The 23,051-nt window shown below is 41.2% G+C and overlaps 1 protein-coding gene across 1 annotated transcript in view; it reads right to left on the bottom strand.

Annotated features, from left to right (window-relative positions):
• LOC103304446 (coiled-coil domain-containing protein 7-like) overlaps positions 1-23,051 on the bottom strand; it is a 430,240-nt gene that overhangs the window by 73,738 nt on the left and 333,451 nt on the right. The gene's annotated exons all lie outside the window — the stretch shown is intronic.

Genomic DNA, 23,051 nt, shown 5'->3' with positions numbered 1-23,051 from the left:
TTGCCAATGATATCAACGATAAGGGTTTAGTCTCCAACATTTACAGGGAACTCATGCAGCTTAACAAAAAGAAGATAAACAACCCAATCAAAAAATGGGCAACTGATCTAAATAGACACTTTTCGAAAGAAGACAGAAGGAAGGCCAAGAGACATATGAAAACCTGCTCTAAATCACTAATCATTAGAGAGATGCAAATCAAAACAACAATGCGGTACCATCTCACACTTGTCAGAATGGCCATTATCAACAAGTCAGCAAATGACAAGTGCTGGTGAGGCTGTGGAGAAATAGGAACCCTCGTGCACTGCTGATGGGAATGCAGACTCATGCAACCACTGTGGAGAACAGTATGGAGTTTCCTTAAAAAACTAAAAATAGAACTTCCATTTGACCCAGTGATCCCACTTCTAGGAATATATCCCAGGAAATTGGAAACATCATTCAGAAAGGGTATATGCACCCCTATGTTCATAGCAGCACAATTCACCATAGCTAAGATTTGGAAACAGCCTAAGTGCCCATCGGCAGATGAGTGGATTAGAAAACTGTGGTACATCTACACAATGGAATACTATGCTGCAGTAAAAAAGAAGGAGCTCTTACCATTTGCAACAATATGGATGGAGATGGAGAACATTATGCTTAGTGAAATAAGCCAGGCAGAGAAACATAAATATCACATAATCTTACTCATTTGTGGAATATAATGAACAACGTAAACTGATGGGGAAAAAATAGATCCAGAAACAGAGAAACATCAATCAGAACGTCAAACCTCAGGGAAGAAATTGTGAGATAACCGGAAACCCAAAAATGCCTTTCTAGCCACACTAGCAATAAGCAGATGTACGGTAATTTTACCTGGGACAAGAGGGTAAATATTTTGGTCTTATGCTCCTGACCCTTCATGGGTAAGACCCCTTACGTGGGCTGATCCCCTGACTAATGTAGTTACCAATAATACCAAACACCTTGGTCATCCAGGCGGTCCATGGGTGGGGCAAGAAAGTATAAATACACAGGGGTCTCCACCCAGCTTCCTTTTGTATGACACAAAATCAAAACAATGCCCCTTTGTGTGTACAATTAAAGAGAGGTGTCTGGCTTGTGTGGACACCAAAGAAAGGCTGTCACTGCTATCACTACTTGCCCCCGGTTGAGGTGCAGAAAATGTAACTAAGACCTTGTCTATATAAAAAGAAATGAACAGCCAGTTTGAAAGGGAATTGCCATGGACTAGAACAAAGAATATCCTTACATGATATTATTCTACACTGTCATTAACATTTTTCCCAGATTTGGATCACCCCCAGTACTTATAATTGTTCCTCGCACCCCTGGGGATAAAAAAAAAATCATCTGTTTGGTGCTTGGAGACAAACTTAACACAACTCTTGATACTTTAGAATTACAACAGCATAATATACAATTATCCCAAGCAAACTTACAAACTAATTCTTTGAATGTCTGGCAGCAATTTAAAAAGTACATGTAAGGATTTAATCCTTTTCATTGTGTAGAGGGCCTCCTGGGAAGGCACCTGAGCATTCTATATTGGTCCCTCTTATCCTTTAGGCCAAGAGAGACCCTCTTCTCACAATTCAATTGCTCACAGCTGTTGCATGAGCTCTCTGTTCATGTCGAGGTTGAAGTCTCATGATGACTGGTGCCATGGATCTGTCTCTTACCCAGTGGGGCGAACTGAGCCCTCCCTGGAGAAGAAACCCGGGTTCCACAAGATATGTGATCAGTGCTGGGGCCCCGCCAGCAGGCGAGGGGATCCCAAGGCAGGTGCTGAGCATGGAGGCCACAGGGGCATAGGCTACCAAGGAGACAAAACTGAACCTCACATCACCCTGCTTGGCCCCAGAGGATGGCTGGTTAGCCAGAGACGGGTAAGATTCCTCAAGGAAGGAACAACCTAAGACAGGCACAGTCGCAGAGGGGCCATGAGGAGAGAATTTGGGGATCAACAGAGGTGGGGCACAGACCCTCATCCCCCCAACATTTCAGGGGCTTGAACCCTAGCCCCTTCTGAGGGAGGTCTCCTGCCCCCATGGCTGCTTTGTGCTTCCCATGCCCAGCTCAGATCAGGACCCAGGTGACCGACAGTGACTTGGCCGACAGCACCTGCCCTCTCACTCCAACAAGAATTGTTTGAGTTATCTTGTACCCATGGTGTGGGGAAGTGGGTTTATGATATCTAAATCCAGCCTACCACCAGGAATGCTCAGGACCTACTCAAGAAGGCAAATAATCCCTTCCACTAATATTTACAGGGTAAAATAAGATTGTTGTTAGAGTAATAAATTTGACAGTAAAATAGTAGTCAAGTTTTCAGGCAAATTTAAAGTGGCTAGTTGAAACAAGCAAATATGCTAGAAAAATTAATTGTATTGGACAAAAAGGTGTTCCTAAAGTGTTAACTAAAATTTTTATTGGTACTTCATCTCATGATAAAATTGTGTACCATGTAATGAACCTAAAACAGTAACATTATAGTGCAAAAAATTAAAAAGCCATCAAGACTACATTATAAAATTTTCAAAAGCCTCCTAACATTTAAATCAAAAAAGGAGGGGATAGTAGAAGAATATCATGTAAGGAAAAATATCCTGTAAGTAAATTACATCTAGAAAATTAATACTTTAGAAAATTAATTGTAAGGCTAAAAGCAAGACACCCATGAAAAACAAACAAGGTGTCAAAACAAGCCAGAGGAAAATCATTTGGGCAAAAAATAAAATAGGATCCCAAGTCAAATTTATAGAAAATATTCCTTTATTAATTTTTGGTCGAGAATATGTTTGTATATATCCAGAAAACAACTCCGAGACCATGTAGATTCCAGCAACAGAGAGGAATCGACAGGACTGCTCCAGCCATGAAGACAGAAGAGAAGCAGTCCAGAGATGGAAGATGCTGACGTGGCCTTCCCATACTAGCAGTTAGCAGCTGTGCATCACTGAAGGTTGCCCAGGACCAAACCAGAGAGAGTCGGACCTGCATTACCACCATTTGTCCACCATCCAGAACTGTAATGTCAGTGCTGACATGTACACAATAAGGAACTGTTGGACATTGAAATTGGGTCTCAAAAGAACTGTTGGCCCAGAAAGAAACTCACTACAGACTAATTCATTTGCCTGTCACCATAACCATTATTGCTTGTCTCATTTTCGGTTCTTATAAGTGTATTTCTAATAGCACATGATATCACTCATCTAGGGGAAATAATGAACAACATAGACTGATGAACAAGAACAGACCCAGAAACAAGGAGGCAAGGATCAGACTGTCGGGCCTCAGAGGGAGGGTAGGGGAGAGTGGGGGTAAAGGGGAGAGATCAACCAAAGGACTTGTGTGCAAGCATATGAGCCTAACCAGTGGTTGGGGACAACAGGACGGTGGGGGTATGTGTGGGGAGGGGTGTGGGATAGGAATGGGGGGATGAGGACAAATATGTGATACCTTAATCAATAAAGAAATTTTAAAAAATAAAAAGAAAAAAGAAAAAAAAAAGAAGCCAGTCAGAGAAAAACAAATACCATATGACTTCACTCATATGTTGAATCTGCTGAACAATCTAAACTACCAAGGAAAATAGAGACAGACTCATAGATAGAGAGCAGGCAGATAGCTCTGGTGTGTTTGTGTGTTGGAGGGTGGGCAGGGGGATAGGGGCTGGGAGGATGTTAGATGGGGTGGAAGGATTGAGCACAAACAAAAGAGAGAGATAATTCATGGGCATGGACAACAGAGTGGTGATTATGGGGTTGGAGGGGATGGGTGGAGGTAGAAGAGGACATAGTGGGGATAAATAGTGATGGAAAAAATAAAATTTAATTTTTTAAAATCTTAAAATGCAAAAAGATAAAATACCACCATTTGAGACAACTTGAATGAATCTGGAGAATATCGATGCTAAGCAAAATAAGTCTGATAAAATAAATCAATCACATATATGACCCCATATGTGTGATATAAAACTGAAAGCACTATTAAAAAATAAGAAAACAAAAACTCCTAGATACAGACAACAGTATAATGGTTACCAGAGGGAAGAGGTGGGGGTGAATAAAAGGCAAAGAGAGTCAAACATACAGTGATGGAAGGAGATCTGACTTAGGGTCATGAGTACACATTGCAATACATGTCATGTATCATAGAATTGTACACTTGAAAACTATTATTTTATTAACCAACTAGAGGCCTGGTGCACGAATTCAGCCTGGCCAGCAATCGAGGAATATCAGGGATCAGCCAGGGGAAGGGACCCCGGGAGGCTGGCCTGCCAGCCTCCCAATTGGGGCCATTGGGGAGAGCTGACCAGCTTGAAGGGGGAGAGGGGAGGTTGGTCAGTGAGGGGAAAGAGGACCACAGGGGGATCTGGCCGTGGGAGGTTAGCTGGATGTGGGGAGGGGCCACAGGAGGTTGGCTGGCCATCCCCCTGATCAGGGCCTGGAGTTTGGGACAGGGGAAGGTTGGCCAGCCAGCAGTGGGGGGGTTCTGCAGCCAGCTGGTTGTGGGGAGAAGGGGGTGGGGTCATAGGAGGTTGGCTGTGGGAGCAAACTGACCATCAGGGGCAGATTTTGCATTGTTTGCCCCCTGGTAGTCAGTGTGCATCATAACAACTGATGGGCCATTTTGGTCATTCTAATCGTTCAATCGTAATGGTCTCTTAGGCTTTTTTATATATACTAGTTGCCCGGGGGCACAAAATTCGTGTGGAGAGGGTGGTGGCGATCCCCTCAGCCCAGCCTGACCCTCTCCAATTGGACATCCCTCTTGCAATCTGGGACCACTGGCTCCTAATGGCTCAACTGCCTGACTGCCTGATCGCCCCTAAATGCCTCTGCCTGCCTGATTGCCCCTAATCCCTCTGCCTGCCTGCCTGATCACCCCTAACCTCTCTGCTTGCCTGCCTGATCACCCCAAAATGCCTCTGCCTGCCTGCCTGATCGCCCCTAACTTCCCTCCCCTGCCAGCCTGATCTCAACCCTAACTGCTCTCCCCTGCTGGCCTGATCACCCTTAACAGCCTCTGCCTGCCTGATCGCCCTTAACTGCCCTCCCCTGCCAGCCTAATCTCGCCCTCAATTGCCCTCCCCTGCTGGCCTGATCGCCCCAACTGCCTCTACCTGCCTGATAGCCCCCAACTGCCCTCCCCTGGCAGCCTGATCTCACTCCTAACTGCTCTCCCCTGTAGGCCTAATCTCACCCCCAACATCCCTCCCCTGCTGGCCTGATCTCACCCCCAATTGCCCTCCCATGCCAGCCTGATTGCTCCTAACCCCCTGCCAGCCTGATCTTGCCCCCTACTTCCCCCCTGCCAGCCTGATCGCCCCTAACTGCCTCTGCCTTGACCCCCACCACCATGGCTTTATCCGGAAGAAAATGGGATGTCTGGAAGATGGCTGTTTGACCCAGTCTAATTAGCATATCACCCTTTTATTAGTATAGATAGATTATATAGGATAGGATTGCTTAAATGGGGCTGGGAAGGAAAGCCTTTTTTCAGCAGGAGGAGATGCTCTTTGCAGACAAAAATACATAATCCCTATATCTGGACTGATAGCCAGCCATATGCACTATACTGCCAAACCAGTCATTAAAAAATTGAACTGCTTTCTTACACCTTACACCTGTGGTAGGCAAACTGCAGCTCATGAGCCACATGCAGCTCTTTAGCCCCTTGAGTGTGGCTCTTCCACAAAATACCACAGCCTGGGAAAGTCTATTCTGAAGGAGTGGCATTAGAAGAAGTTTAAGTTTAAAAAATTTGGCTCTCAAAAGAAATTTCATTCATTGTACTGTTGATATTTGGCTCTGTTGACTAATGAGTTTGCCAACCACTGCCTTACACCAAACAGCTGTTGCCCTTAAAACCTCTCCTCAGCCCTCACCTTAGTTTCTGCCTTCACAGTTCACCCAGATTAGGTTCTGATTCGTCAGTTTCTATGACAGTCAGCATCAATAGCTCCACTTCCTAGGCAGCCATTGGCTCCTCACAGTTCACCCAGATTTGGTTCTGATTGGTTAGTTTCTATGCCAGTCAGCATCTCTGGCCCTATCTCTGGGCCTGATCAGAGAGACAGAGATGATCAACAGTTGCCCCAGGCTTCTGGTGAGCAGGCTGAACTGTTGATCTCTCAGAGAGAGAGAGAGGCTCAGTTGTTGGCAAGGTCTGGAGAGAGAAGCAGGGTCTGATGCACTGCATGAAATTCATGAATGGGGGGCAGATTCTCTCTCTGGGCCTTGCGAGCAACCTGGGGTGGCTGCTGATCAGCCCTGCCTCTGTCTCTCTCTGAGAAGTCAGCAGTTCAGCCCACTCACCAGTCCCCACCCACCTGAGCTTACTGCACGCAGCCTGGCATTCGGTAGAGCCTTCGGTCATTTTGGACATTATGGACCCTGGGTTTTTATATTTTTATATATTAGGATAGATGTCACCCTAATAAATTTAATTTTTAAAAAGTTACCTATAATTATTAATCTTACGAGTGAGTTTCTCACCATTCGAAGTTATTTGTTTCTTTACTTGCAGTTGGGTTTTTGAGATTTAATCTTGATGCTGAATCACAGGATCTTCACCTGTGCATTTGTTATGAGCTATATAAAAAGATGCATTTAATGTACTACGTAGAAAACAGATCTACTGTGAAATTTCTAACTTTCAATTTTATAACATGTCTACAGCATCATTTTTCAAGTAAACTGATGTAAGTAAATTATCATAATGTGACATCTGACATGAAAATTGTGGTAAGAGTTTTAATGGGTAAGTGTTAAAGCTATCTCCTTAATTCATAAACAATTCTTGCACTAAATATGTTATATTAATTTCTAATTTTCTTGTTTTATTTCTACTTTAGGTTAATACATATTAATAGGCAAAAATCAAAATGTACATGTACATGATTATCACTGCAGCAAAATATTTAAAACCACATAAGTGTTCAAGTATGGGAAACTGGTTGAATAAAATATGGTATATTCCATAATTATGGCATAGTATAAGTTCTCATAATTAACATGATAACTTGAGATTTTTGTAAATGGACTTAGAAGTGTTTCTAGGAAATAATTTTAAGTGGAAAAAAAACATGAAAAAGGAAAAAACTATATGCTACCTGCTGGTTTAAAAACATAAAAAAGAAAAAGTAGAAATAGAGAGGTACTTAATTGTAAAACATAAAACACAGGAAACATAAGAAAACAATATGGTCAGTTACCTACAAAATGAGAGGGGACTACTTGGGAAGGAATCATAATCATCTAACTCTACCATTTTACTTATTTTCTATTTTTAGAATGTGAATCAAGTTTCATATATCAAATATTAAAATAAAATCAATGAGTATAAGATAAGAAAATTAAAACTGAAAGAAAACTTAAAGAAATGTATCTACTGAAGAAAAAGAAAAAGTACTAATCCAAGTAATGGTCAATATATTATTTGACATAAACCCTCTTTCTAGGACAAGAGAGTAAGGGGCAGACTATAAACAAATCACAAAATCTTTTCAGTAAGTTTATCTTTTAGTGGTATGTACTAAGCAACTCTGAAACTATTTTGGAAACATTGTAAGATTAAAGAAACAAATAAATGTTTTGTTGTTCAGAGTCAGGTTCACACTGTGAAAAAATGATGTACACACATAAAATGGAGGAAGGTAAAAACAATTCCTGAGGGATATAGGTGCCTGTGAACACTCATGTTTTCTAAATATTTCTGCATGTACATGTGCACCTGTGTATACACATATGAATATATTCATGTATGTTTATATAAGTCCAACTCCAGGTCAAAATTCTACATTTGATAGTTCAGGCCCAACCATAGACAATTATAAACACTCTACCTGGCAATTCTCATGGAAAGGAAACTTCTCACCCTACACCAAACTTGATGCATAGTCAGAGGTAGTTGGACGTAGTTGTAGTCAAGGACTAAGGCTCATCCACACCATATTCTTAGGCATTCTGCATTCCTATACAAGGTGCCTTCATCAGAGGCTACCTTGTGAAAGGGTGAAGAGTGAACTGATTCATTGTGTTTTTTAGGTGACTCTGCCTGTACCACATTACTGGGGGAACCTGAAGACACTTTTCTCAGTTCCATCTTAGTATTCAGAACTTTTACATTCCTAGCCATCTTACATTAACATCTGTAAGGCTCCTGAGCTCATAAAAATGCAAGAACCTTTTGTTTATGGCTACTTAAGCTATGAGATGATCTTCCCTTAATCCCCACTCTACATCTGATATATATTTGGGGTCTTTTCCTTCTTAAACTCTTGTTTGTATTATTGCAATAACTACATAAAACTTCATTGTTACTTTCAATTTCACTTGCTACCTTAATTTACCAAGTCAAAACTGTCAACTTTTTCTCTGACAAATTGGTACAGCAAACAATGTAGACAACAAAGTAAAATTCCTTCCTGGAAGGAGTACTTTGTGAGATGCTAGTGAGTGCACCAAATACTTTCAGGACATATTACTGGATTATTTGCAAGAGTCAGATGGTCCCACAGGGCACATCACCAGTCACATTAATGTATTTCCAGAAGTGCTAGTGGATGACTTAGGGCTCTCCAGGAGAGTACTATTGTATTATTTTTGTGTGCTATTCTTTTCATTCTAAGCATGAACAATCTCCCAATTTAACTCCTGGTTCACTGGCAAAGCTACACAGTGAGTAGTGGAATTTGACATTCAACAAATGGGCTCTTAGAAAGCTTGGAAAGCAATACCTTGGCTATTGCTTGTAGGCTTCTTGTGATGAGCTCTAAAGTCATTGGATACCCTGTATTCTGAGTTGCACTCAATACGACTGTTAGCTTAAGCATATTCCTAGTTCTGATAGTCAGCTTATGACTCAGTAATTTATTGAAATGGATGCTTTAATGAAAAAGAATGTAGACATGCATAAATATAAGCATAACCAATTGACACAGACACTGGGGGGGGGTGAGGGCATGAGCGGAGGGCTGGGGAGAGACTGAGGGGATAAGGACACATATGTAATACCTTAATTAATAAAGAAAAAAAAGAAAAAGAATATAGAGATCAGAGATTTGAAGATGGCAACATAGGTAAACGCCTGAACTTGCCAACTCCCACAACCACATCAAAATGACAACTAAAATACAGAGTAACTATCACCTAGAACTACTGGAAAGATGTCTGAATGGGAGTTCTACTACTAGAGAAGTAACGAAGAAAGCACACTGAGACCAGTAGCAGGTGCAGAGATGCAGAACGAGCTGGTCTGGACCCACATGTGCCACTTTTTTAATCAGGAGGGAGATCGTCTCTGTGGAGGTCCACCAGGAGGAGCAAGGAGTCCTAGCCCCATACCAGACCTCCAGCCCAGGGTCCCAGAGCTGGGAAAAGAAGTCCTTATGGGCAGTAACATCTATGGGCTTTCAAAACCAGTGAGGATTGGGGCTCAGTGACACAGAGGCTGCTGGAGATTCAGCTGTTCCTCTTAAAAGTCTGGCACCACCAACTGAACTTACAAGATTCCACCTCCTCTGAGCTCGAGCACCATGGCAGGGCTCTGGGGAACACAGACACATACAAGGATGAGGAACTGGATCATCTGACACTGGGGCAGGAACTCAGGAAAAGCTTTCTCCCAGATGGAGGTACTCACAGAGATCATTTTTCCTATGCTGGAACCTCCCTGGTTGCAGGGCTTACTGGCAGCCATTTCTGTTTGCTCCACTATGGTGATTCCCTAAAATTTCTCTTCATCCAATTTACAACCCCTAGCTGTGGGCAGTGGATTTTGCATATGAATGGCTTGTCCTTGCTCAGGCAAAAATCTCTCCAAAAAGCTAAAGCTGGGTCAGGGAGCCCCAAACCTATCAATAAAAGGCCCAAGACCCAGCACCAGCACCAGTCTGCCTTGCTTCACAGCTGGGCCTCATCTGGGCACTTCCAAACCCAATACAAAGAGGAGGAATCTGCAGATCTCTCTGTAGCTCCCGCTGGGTGGCCCCAGGTAGTGGCTGACTTTGCACTTCCCTGGAGACCCAAGAAACAGTGTACCCAGTGGTCAGTGTCAGACCATACCAGGTTACAACTCTACACATCCATAAGTGACACACTCAAGGAGAAGGCTCAGTGAGCACCAAAGTCGCAATGAAGCAAGCTGTGCTCCATAAGGGTGTCTCCTGCACAACAGCTCTCCCACTGTAGTCACAACTGGTCCTCCCAGCCAATTGGCCTGGAAGTCAATTCCTCCCAGTGACACCAACAGCAATCAAGTCTCAACTACAACAAGACTGTGCTCACAGCCCACAAAGGGTGCCCAGTTCAGGTGACTGGGGAGGCTGAGCCACTGGGCCTTATAGAACACCTATTACACAAAGCCACTCTCCCAACTCAAGGAAACATAGCCGCTCTACCCAATATTTAGAAAAAAACACCAGGAAGCAGCCAAAATTCAGAGATAAAGAAACATGTCACAAATTAAAGAAATGGAAGAAAGCAAACTACTGGATATAGAGTTCAAAACCATGGCTATAAGGTTACTCAAGAATCTTCTAGAAACCTCCAAAAAGTGAAAAAGGACCACTCAAAAATTAAGCATACACTGACTGAAATAAATAATAATGTGCAGGGATTCTGAGAGTAGAGGACTCTAAGAATCAAATCAATGATTTGAAATATGAGGAAGCAAAAAAAAACACCCAAAAAGAAAAAAAAAAAAAAGAATCCAAAAACATGAAAATAGTGTAAGGAGCCTCTGAGACAACATCAAGCATACCAACATTTCTGTTATGGGGTGCCAGAAGAAGAGAGAGAGAGCAAGATATTGAAAACCTATTTGAAGAAATAATAGGTTTCCCCCTATCTGGTGAAATAGACTTACAATTCCATAAAGCACAGACAGTTTCAACCAAGAGAAACCCAAAGAGGACCACACCAAGACATATAATTAAAATGCCAAGGTCTAAAGACAAAGAGAGAATCTTAAAGGCAGCAAGAGAAAAGCAGTTAGTTACCTACAAGGGAATGCTCATACAACTGTCAGCTGATTTCTCAACAGTAATTATGCATGTCAGAAGGGAGTGGCAAGAAATATACAAAGTGATGAATAGCAAGAACCTACAACAAATATTACTCTACCCAGCAAAGCTATCATTTAGAATTGAAGGTCAGATTAAGAGCTTCACTAAGAAGAAAAAGCTAAAGGAGTTCATCACCACCAAACCAATATTATATGAAATGCTGAAGGATATTCTTTAAGAGGAAGAAGAAGAAAAAGATAAACATATCAACAACAAAATGGCAACAAATACATGCCTATCAACAATTGAATCTAAAAATAAGCAAATAAGAAATCTAATGAACAGAATAAACATGTGAATAAAATAGAATCAGAGGCATGGGGAAAAACAGCTAAAGAAATTCATCACCACCAAACCAGTATTATATCAAACTAGAGAACCGGTGCAATAAATTTGTGCATGGGGGGGTGGGGTCCCTCAGCCCAGCCTGCACCATCTCCAATCTGGGACAATTCAGGACTACTGGCTCCCAACTGCTCACCTGCCTGCCTTCCTGATTGCCCCTAACCGCTTCTGCCTGCCAGCCTGATCACCCCCTAACCTCTCCCCTGCCAGCCTTATTGATGCCTAACTGCTTCCCTGCCAGCCTGTTTGCCCCTAACTTCCCTCCCCTGCAGGCCTGGTCACACCTAACTGCTCTTCCCTGCAGGCCTGGGTCCCTCCCAATTGCCTTTCCCTACAGACCTTGTCACCCCCAGCTTTCCTCCTCTGCCAGCTTGGTCACCCCTAAATGCCCTCCCTTGCCGACCTGGTCCCTCCCAACTGCCCTCCCCTGCTGGCCATCATGTGGTGGCCATCTTGTGTCCACATGGGGGCAGAATCTTTGACCACATGGGGCAGCCATCTTGTGTGTTGGAGTGATGGTCAATCTGCATATTACTCTTTTATTATATAGGATACAAGCCTGGTGCATGGGTGGGGGCCAGCTGGTTTGCCCTGAAGGGTGTCCCTTATCAGGGTGGGGGTTCCCTTGGGTCATGGGGTGGCCTGGGCGAGGGGCCTGTGGTGGTTTTCAGGCTGGCCACGCCCCCTGGAGACCCAAGCAGAGGCCCTGGTATCTGGGGTTTATTCATCTTCTACAGTTGAAACTTTGTAGTCTGGAGTGGAGCCAAGCCTTCTGCTTGCTCTGTCATGGCAGCCATTTCTGTTCGACTTATGTATCTTCTATAATTGAAACTTTGTAGCCTTAAGCAGAGGCCTGGGCAGGTCAGGGTGTACGGAAAGCTTGGCTTCCTCCATTGCCAGGGCCAACCTTAGCCTCCTGCTCTTACCAGCTCCGTAGCTGCTGCCATTTCTGTTTGGATTTATGTATCTTCTATCATTGAAACTTTGTAGCCTTGAGTGGAGGCCTAGGCCAGCAAGGGCAGGCGGAAAGCTTGGCTTCCTCCATTATTGAAGAAACCCAAGCCTCCCTCCTGCTCTCTGTGGCTGTAACCATCTTGGTTAGGTTTATTTGCATATTCTCTCCTGATTGGTTGGTGGGTGTGGCTTTTGGGCATGGCTTGTGGATGTAGCACAGTGATGGTTAATTTGCATATCACTCTTTTATTAGATAGGATGATAAAGGGTATTCTTTAAGAAGGGGAAGAAGAAAAGAAAGGAGGATTTTATTGGGAACCTGACTTTCCCCGACAACTGCAAACACTGAACTGCTGCGATCACCAGACCACCGGTCCCCTATCGGCGCAAACATTCGGATTCAAAGGAACTCTTCACTGCACCACGGAAAGGTCAGATTTCGCCTGAAATAAGGTGTGGTTTCTAATCCCCGCAGTGGGTGAGGGAAGCATGCGAGCCGCAGGACCAGCAGGAACCGGGCGGTCTGTGCCTAGAAAAATCAGCGGCAGTTAGCACTGCCGTGATCTGTGAATGTGAAAGGGGGTCCTCTGAGCTGCTAACAGAAGTGACATCTTAAAAGCAACTCATTTTAATCTGACGAGGAGGGTCAGACTAAGAATTTTCAAAGGAGTGCAGGATCCTTAGTCTGGCGCACAGACCCACTGTCCGCACACTTGGGCTCTTTCCGACTCTGATTGCTAAGCCCAATACATAGGAAAACCCAGGTGGAAAGCCCCTGAAAGACTGCAGGGGGAAGTTGTTTTTTCGGAACCTGGGGAGCAGAGCTGGGTGTGACCATCGGAGAGGCAGCTCTGAGGCGCACAACTCCACAAACCTGTAGTGAGTGCCATAGAGGGGGAAAAAAAAAAGCTAGAGAGGCCCGGAAGTCAATTCAGAAACACTGCCACCCAGAGGCTGAAACGCTAATTGTCTCTGGTGTAATCAAAAATAAATACGAGAAATTAAGACACGGCCAGCTTAAAAAGCACAACTGGCTTCCAACACTGAGGAGCCCTGGAATGAAGCTGAACTGAAATACCGCCCAGACTGGGAAACAGGCATACCAAACAGAATAATAGAGGAAGTGAATGACAGCCGCTAGTGCACATTTTAGTCCCCTATTTTTTTAATTTTAAATTGTTTTTTCAATTTTTTTAATTTTTTATTCTCATTTTTTTATTTTCATTTTTTGCATCTTTTACTTAAGAAACTAAATTTTTTTCTTTTTCCTCACTCAATTTTCACCTTTAAAATTATTACATTTTTATTTTCAATCAGCATTATTATTACTATTATTTTACTTTTTTTTAATGTCATTTGATTTTCTCTTTCTTTTATTTTTGGATTAGTGTCCTACATTCGATTTGCATCTTTCCCTTACAATCGTTTTACCCTATCTCAAAGCTAACATTATGCCATCACTCTCCTCCTAACCTTTCCCCTTTTGGTATCCTGTTTATCTTAACCCTTTCTGGCTTTAGATTTTCCCTACTTTTTCAGTTTACTCTCTGCTAAAACTTCACCCTACTTATATATCTAATTACAAACCCCCTGCTCCAAATCCATAAAAACCTCTCTCTACACTACCTTAAAAAAATTATTTTTCTCTCTGGCCTTTTGTTGTTGTTTGCTTGAATGTTGATTAGATTGAATTTTTATGCTTTTTTATGAGATTGTTTTGATTATTCTTTTTGTTGGTTTAGTTGGTTCTTTTTTTTTGCTTTGTTTTTGTTTGTTTTTTACTTTTGTTTTCCCTTGCCTCACTTGATATTAGCTGGTGTTGCAGTTTGTATTAATCTCCAGGCTCGTGTTACTGGAATTTGCCAGGAATAGTGGTTGTTCTAGTGGAGTTTACTCCCCATATATATAGTTTGTTCCCCTTTTCTCTCTTAGTATCGTTCTTGTCTCTCTTACTATTTTTTTCTTTTCTTTTTCTTTTTTTTTCTTTCTTTCTGCTCTTTCCCCAAGTTCAGATTCACACTCTTTTTTTTTCTTTTTGTTGTTGTTCTTTCTCTTTACACTCCCTCTTCCACTCCTATTCCCTAATTTGTCTTTCTCTGGTGGTTACCTTTATTGAAGGTTATTAATATCGTGAATACAATTCTGTTCAGTGCCTTGTTTGTTGTGCCTGGTTGTGTTGTATTTTGCACCTTTAAATCAACGCCGGAGAGAGAGATCTATATAACCAGATATCCAGAGAAGATAGACCATGAGGAGACAAAGAAATAGCCCCCACAGGAAAGAAAAGCAGGCATCACCAGAAAAGGAAGTAAACGATTTAGAGGCAAACAAGCTATTAGAGAAAGAATTCAGAGAAATGGTCATAAAGTGGCTGAAAAGGATGGAAGACAAATTCGACAATATGAGTAAGAACCAAGAAGAAATGAAGAAGAACCAAGAAGAAATGAAAAATGACATCGCTGCTGTAAAGAACTCAATAGAAAGCATCAAGAGTAGACTAGAAGACCGCATAAGTGAGCTAGAAGACAAGATGGAAAAAAATACCCAATTACAACAGCTTCTAGAAAAAAAATTAGAAAGATTGAGGAGAGCCTAAGGGAACTTCGGGACAACACAAAACAAAACAACATCAGGATAATAGGGGCGCCAGAAGGAAAGGAAACTGAGCAAGGAATAGAAAACCTGTTTGAAGAAATAATAACAGAAAACTTCCATGATATAGGGAAGAAAAAAACAACACAAATCCAAGAAGCTCACAGAGTTCCAAGCAAAATGAACCCCAAAAGACTGACGCCAAGGCACATTATAATTAAGTTGGCAAACATCAACGACAAAGTAAGAATCTTAAAAGTGACCAGAGAGAGACAGACAGTTACATACAAAGGATCCCCCATCAGACTAGCAACTGATTTCTCAACAGAAACTCACCAGGCCAGAAGGGAATGGAATGAAATATACAAAGTAATGCAAAGGAAGGGTCTAAATCCAAGAATACTGTACCCAGCAAGGCTATCAATCAAAATTGAAGGTGAAATCAGGAGCTTCACAGACAAAAAAGGACTAAGGGAGTTTATCACCACCAAACCAGCAATGAAAGAAATGCTAAAGGGTCTGCTGTAAAAAAAAAAGAAAGAAAGAAAGAAATAGGAAGCAAAGAAGGAACACAGGGGTATAGAATAAAAATGGCGTCAAATAAGTACCTATCAATAATAACTTTAAATGTAAATGGATTGAATGCCCCAATCAAAAGACACAGGGTAACAGACTGGATAAGGAAACAAAACCCATATATCTGCTGTCTACAGGAAACCCACCTCAAAAAAAAGGACGCATACAGACTGAGAGTAAAGAGCTGGAAAAAGGTTTTCCAGGCGAATGGAAATGAAAAAAAAGCGGGGGTAGCAATACTTATATCTGAAAAATTAGATCTCAAAGTGAATGACATAGCTAGAGATAATATAGGCCACTTCATAATACTAAAGGGAGAAATCCAACAAGAAGAAATAACTCTGGTAAACATATATGCACCCAATACAGGAGCACCAAGATACATTAAAAAAACTCCTGGAAGATATCAAAGGAGAGATTGACAGCAATACAATCATAGTAGGAGACTTCAATACCCCACTATCACCATTGGACAAATCCTCTAAACAAAAAATCAGCAAAGAAACATCAATCCTAAATGACTCACTAGAACAGATGGAATTAATCGACATCTTCAGAACATTTCACCCCAAAGCCACAGAATATACATTCTTCTCAAGTGCACATGGGTCATTTTCAAAGATAGACCATATGTTAGGACATAGGCAAAGTCTCTCCAAATTCGAGAAGATAGAAATCATATCAAGTATCTTCTCAGATCTCAGTGGCATAAAACTGGAAATCAACTACAATAAAAAGACCCCAAAGAAATCAAACATTTGGAGACTAAACAGCATGCTATTAAACCATGACTGGGTTACCAAAGAGATCAAGGAAGAAATAAAAAACATCATGGCAACAAATGACAATGAAAACACAACAATCCAAAATCTATGGGACACAGCGAAAGCAGACTTGAGAGGAAAGTTCATAGCTCTACAAGCCTACTGCAAAAAACAAGAAACAATGGTAATAAATTACCTAACCCAACAACTCAAAGAGTTAGAGAGAGAGCAACAAGATAAGCCCAGTGTAAGCAGAAGGAAAGAAATAATAAAGATCAGAGCGGAGATAAACGACATAGAGACCAAAGAAACAATACAAAAGATCAACAAAACCAAGAGCTGGTTCTTTGAAAGGATAAACAAGATTGATGAACCTCTAGCCAGGCTTACCAAGAAGCAAAGAGAGAGGACCCAAATAAACAAAATCAGAAATGAAAGAGGTGAAATAACAACAGACCCCAACGAAATCCAAAGGATTGTTACAAAATACTACGAACAACTCTATTCCAACAAACTGGACAACCTCGAGGAAATCGACATATTCCTAGTAAAATACAACCTTCCAAAACTCAATCAGGAAGAATCTAAACATCTAAATAGGCCAATAACTATGGAAGAAATTGAAGCAGTCATCAAAAAGCTTCCGGCAAACAAAAGCCCGGGGCCAGACGGCTTCACAGGAGAGTTTTACCAAACTTTCAAGGAAGAACTAAAACCTATCCTCCTCAGACTATTCCAAAAAATTCAAGAAAAAGGAACACTTCCAAGCTCCTTCTATGAAGCCAGTATCATCCTAATACCAAAACCAGATAAAGAGAACACAATGAATGAGAATTACAGGCCGATATCCCTCATGAACATAGATGCCAAAATCCTCAACAAAATTCTATCAAATCGGCTCCAGCAGTACATCAGAAAGATAATACACCATGACCAAGTAGGATTGATCCCAGGAATGCAAGGATGGTACAATATTCGCTAATCAATAAACGTGATACATCACATAAACAAACTGAGAGATAAAAATCACATAGTCATATCAATAGATGCAGAAAAAGCATTTGACAAAATCCAACACCCTTTCTTGATAAAAACTCTTAACAAGGTGGGAATAGAAGGCTCATACCTCAACATAATAAAAGCTATATATGATAAACCCACAGCAAACATCATACTCAATGGGCAAAAACTAAAACCATTTCCCCTAAGAACAGGAACAAGACAGGGATGCCCACTCTCACCACTCCTGTTTGACATAGTACTGGAAGTATTAGCTATCGCAATTAGGCAAGAAGAAGAAATAAGAGGCATCCAAATTGGAAAAGAAGAAGTGAAGCTGTCCTTATTTGCAGATGACATGATATTGTACATAAAAAACCCAAAAGATTCCATAAAAACACTAATAGACTTAATAAATGAATTCGGCAATGTAGCGGGATACAAAATTAAGGCCAAGAAATCTATGGCTTTTCTATACACCAATAATGAACTTACAGAAAGAGAGACTAAAAAAGCAATCCCATTTACCATCACACCAAAAAAAATTAAGATACCTAGGAATAAACTTAACTAAGGAGGTAAAAGACCTATACGCAGAAAACTACAGGACACTGAAAAAAGAGATAGAGGAAGACGTAAACATATGGAAGAACATACCATGTTCATGGATTGGTAGAATCAACATCATTAAAATGTCCATACTACCCAAAGCAATCTACAGATTCAATGCACTCCTCATCAAAATACCAACAGCATATTTCACAGACCTTTGAAAGAACTCTCCAAAAATTCATCTGAAATAAATAAAGACCCCAAATAGCCACAACAACCCTGAGAAAGAAGAATAAAGTAGGTGGGATCTCAATACCAGATTTCAAGCTGTATTACAAAGCCACTGTTCTCAAAACTGCCTGGTACTGGCACAAGAACAGACATATTGATCAATGGAACAGAATAGAGAACCCAGATATCGACCCAAACCACTATGCTCAATTAATATTTGACAAAGGAGGCATGAACATACAATAGAGTCAAGACAGTCTCTTCAATAAATGGTGTTGGGAAAATTGGACAGATACATGCAAAAAAATGAAACTAGATCACCAACTTACACCATACACAAAAATAAACTCAAAATGGATACAGGACTTAAACATAAGACGGGAAACCATAAAAATACTAGAGGAATCCACAGGCAACAAAATCTCAGACATATGCCAAAAGAACTTCTTCACTGACACTGCCCCTAGGGCAAGGGAAGCTAAAGAGAAAATTAACAAATGGGACTACATCAAAATAAAAAGCTTTTGCACAGCAAAAGAAACAATCAACAAAACAACAAGAAAGCCCACTTTATGGGAGAACAATTTTGCAAATGCTATCACTGATAAAGGTTTAATCTCCAACATCTACAGGCAGCTTATGCAACTTAATAAAAGGAAGATAAATGATCCAATAAAAAAATGGGCAACAGACCTAAACAGAATATTTTCAAAAGAAGACAGAAGGAAGGCCAAGAGACACATGAAAACATGTTCAAAGTCACTTATTATCTGAGAGATGCAAATCAAAACAACAATGAGGTACCATCTCACACCTGTCAGAATGGCTTTCATCAACAAATCAACAAACGACGGGTGTTGGCGAGGATGCGGAGAAAAAGGAACCCTCGTGCACTGCTGGTGGGAATGCAGACTGGTGCAGCCACTGTGGAGAACAGTATGGAGTTTCCTCAAAAAACTGAAAATGGAACTCCCATTTGACCCAGTCATCCCACTCCTGGGAATATATCCGAAGAAACTAGAAACACCAATCAGAAAGGATATATGCACCACTATGTTCATAGCAGCTCAATTTATAATAGCTAAGATTTGGAAACAGCCTAGGTGCCCATCAGCAGATGACTGGGTCAGAAAACTGTGGTACATCTACACAATGGAATACTATGCTGCCATAAAAAAGAAGGAATTCTCATCATTTGCAGCAACCGGGATGGAATTGGAGAACATTATGCTAAGTGAAATAAGCCAGTCAATGAAAGAAAAATACCACATGATCTCACTCATTTATGGATAGTAAAGAACATTATAAAGTGATGAACAAAAAGATAGATACAGAGACAGTAAAGCATCAAACAGACTTTCAAATTACAGGGGGAAAGTTAGGGAGAGGTGGAGGAGTTATGAAATCAAACGAAGGACTTGTATGCATGTATATAAGCATAAACAATGGACGCAAAACTCTGTGGGGTGAGGGCATGTATGGGTGTGGGGTGGGGGGGTAATGGTAAGATATGTACACATATAATACCTCAATAAAAAAAATAAAAAATAAAAAAGAAGGGGAATAAGAAGAAAAAGATAAAAATATGAACAATAAAATGGCAACAAATACATGCCTATCAACAATTGAATCTAAAAATCAAAATAAACAAATAAGAAATCTAATGAACAGGATAAACTAGTGAATAAAATAGAATCAGAGGCATGGAAACAGTATAGACCAATGATTCTCAGAGGGAAGGGGGGTGGGAAGAGATTAAACAGAGTTGAATATCTTACCTTATAATAGACAAATATGCAAATTGACCGCACCTTCGCTACGCCCAAGCCACGCCCACCAACCACGCCCACCAGGAAACTGTTGCAGGGACGTTGGGGTGTGATGGAGCCCAAGGCCGGGAAAGCCTCAGGCAGAGGCTTTCCCGGCCTTGGGCACCAGCGGGGAGCCTGCACGGATCGCAGGAAACCACTGGGGGTCGGCTCCTGCGATCCTTAGCAGGGATGTTGGGTGTGGCTGAGCCCAAGGCCATCACCCGAGGCCAAGCCCCGACCCTGAAAGAGGGCAGAAGGCGGTGGCCACAGCCAAGACCTGGGTCCCCGGTGCCGGCAGAAAACTGGTGCAGGCAGCCAGGTGAATGGAGGTCTATTGCACGAATCTTCGTGCAAACGGGCTACTAGTATATATATATATATATATATATATATATATATATATATATATATTACCTATGGACCCCGACAATAGGGTAGCAAAGGCCTGGGGAGAGGCAGGAACCTTGTGGAGGGGGACAATAGGGGGGAAAAATAGGGACATATGTAATAATCTTAAAATAATTTTTAAAAGAAAGAAAAAGAATATAGAGCCCTGAGAATCACTTTCTTCAGTTACCTGAAGAGACCTTAGAGACTGAGTATTTTTCCTCTACAATACAGAAGATAATATTTTCAAACTAAGTAAGGAAGACTGACATCTATTGGGAATGTTAATAAAGAACTGCTTAGGGCAGCCTTGACAGGAGCTATACTGCCCAAGGAAGTGGAGGGGAAAAAGTTGGATAAAAGGATACAAATATCTGAGACCCTCACCTTCTTCAGTTGGGTACTATCTAGGCTCTGAAAGAAAGGTTGATTTATGATGAGCTTCCTCCACTGAAAAACCTTTTTAATCACCTTTATAGAGGATATAGAAGCCCTCAAATCACCATGGTGGTTCCTAGGGTCTACACTGATGCAAAGGACAGTAATTTTGAGATTTTTAACTAGTCTCAGATTTGTAGGTTTATTTGTGCCACACTTTTCGGGTATCAAGCTCAATTAAACCTCCTAATAAGGTCCAGACAATTGATCTAGCACACACTTTGGATCTTATTGACAAATTTTAAGCACAGAATATCAGCTACTATCAAGATAGCAAACACTGACCAATAAATAAAGTGATGAAAAAATGATAATTGGGTAACTACATCTAGACAAATTGAGCAAAGCATTTTTCAAGGAGAATTATGGGTCCAACTATCCATCAGTGGGTTCTTCATCAAGGTACTCATGGATAGGTCATAGCCATGGGGTGCTCAGAAGGCTGTGCCACTAGGTACACATTGTGACAGTTGCCATGACTAAAACAAGTACTATCATTCAATTCTTCTGGTGAATCTTGGCATTAGTCAGAGAGCCCAGTCAATATTTAGCCTAGCTCTGAACTTTAAAAAATGAACAAGACATGGGGTAGGTAAGGGTCCCATGTTCTCAGTGGAAATCTGAGGACCTCTGCTAAGGAATATAATCAACTGATAAATGGTATAGAATTGCATTTCTTGAGCCTTTTGAATGGTGGTGCAGATGTCGCTGTAATCATGACAACCCTTTATAACAGGATGACAGGAAAATAAATAATCCTATCTGGTTTGAAGTCTAAGGGCAATACAAATAGGATCCTTACCCAGACCAAACTATGGGTGAGTCCCTTTGAGTGAACAAAAACCTCAATTGTATAGTGCCCCCAAATGAATGTATTATTGCTATAGATGTATTGCCTAAGTGCAGCTCCACTTATATTCTTCCAAACTCTGATGAAAATTGCTGCAGTTATGACCATTGTGAACCTACTTGATTAGTAATACCTAGAACATATGTTATCAAAAAATATGCTAGGGAAAGAAAAAATTACTGTCCTCTTTGCTAAATTTAATGCAGTCAAAAATCTCCCTGAGACTATATCTCCACTTGATAACTCACTTGTCTTGTATGCCTGGCCTTGAGTTCATAGATACTAAATTTATTTTGGCTGTTCAATCCACAAGACAGCCCTTGACATTAATAGTACTTGACATTGTAGAAATAATTTTCCAGAGTGTAAGAACTTGTTATGCAGCAAATAATATTGAAAATATCATTTTTAGTATTCCTCTATGGCAATAACTAGGATCAGTTCATTCTTATGTGAAATAGGTACAATTTACCACTCACACCCCTCCACAAGGGTACCTAAGTATGTGTAATCAATGAATAGATCATAACTTTGAAAGGATTCCATGAGGGAGGACTAGCCTCTTACTCTATTAATAATATCATTCTATGGGGTACAAACAAGGGAACTACCTAACAAGGGCTGGACAGCAACTTGCTGTACCATTATCACTGACAAGGTACAAGTACCTAGTACTTAAGTACTTGGGCATGATTTATAAGAGATATGGTATCTCATTCCATGAGTGAAGACCAGCTTTGGCTCTCTCTGGTCAAATAATTAAATGGAGGTGCAAAAATTGATGGAACCATTCACCTACTGGAATTCTTATGATGTTATAAGAAAGGCCGCTTTCTTTCAATTGGGGCCGCAACCAGGAGAATGACCCAAAGGCCCTCCAAAAAGCCACCCAGGCTACTGCTCCCCTGAGCCCCTCTGATCAATTTTGCCTTGAGTTACAGATCTCAGCAGCCTCTCTATTCACCAATTGGAGCTTAAGAAAAAAGAACTGACACAGGTCAGTGGTATGCTATACTTTTGAATCCATAATCTCCAGGAATAGCAAGCTAAAAGATGTACACCCATTAAGAGACAATTATTGGCCTATTATTGAGATTCAGTAGCTTGCAAGTACATGATTCATGATTGTGAAATAGTCTCAAGACAAGAAATTCCAACCAAAAGTTATCAATACTTTTACTTGTATTCTCTAATTATCTTAGGGTAGACATACTTTTGGTCAAAGTGTAAAATTTAAATAAAATATATGCCCCACCCAGGCTGGTATGGCTCAGTTGGTTAGGCATCATGCCATGCACCAAAAGGTTGCCAGATCCATTCCAAGTCAGGGCACATACCTGGATTGGATTGCAGGCTTGATCCCCAGTAGGGGCAGGCAGGAGGCCACCAATCGATGTTTTATTCTCACATCCATGTCTCTCTCTCTCTCTCTCTCTCTTTCTCTCTCTCTCTCTCTCCCTCTT

This window comes from Eptesicus fuscus, chromosome 5, assembly GCF_027574615.1.
Source record: "Eptesicus fuscus isolate TK198812 chromosome 5, DD_ASM_mEF_20220401, whole genome shotgun sequence".
Lineage (NCBI taxonomy): Eukaryota > Metazoa > Chordata > Mammalia > Chiroptera > Vespertilionidae > Eptesicus > Eptesicus fuscus.
This window is presented reverse-complemented; position numbering and strand designations above follow the sequence as displayed.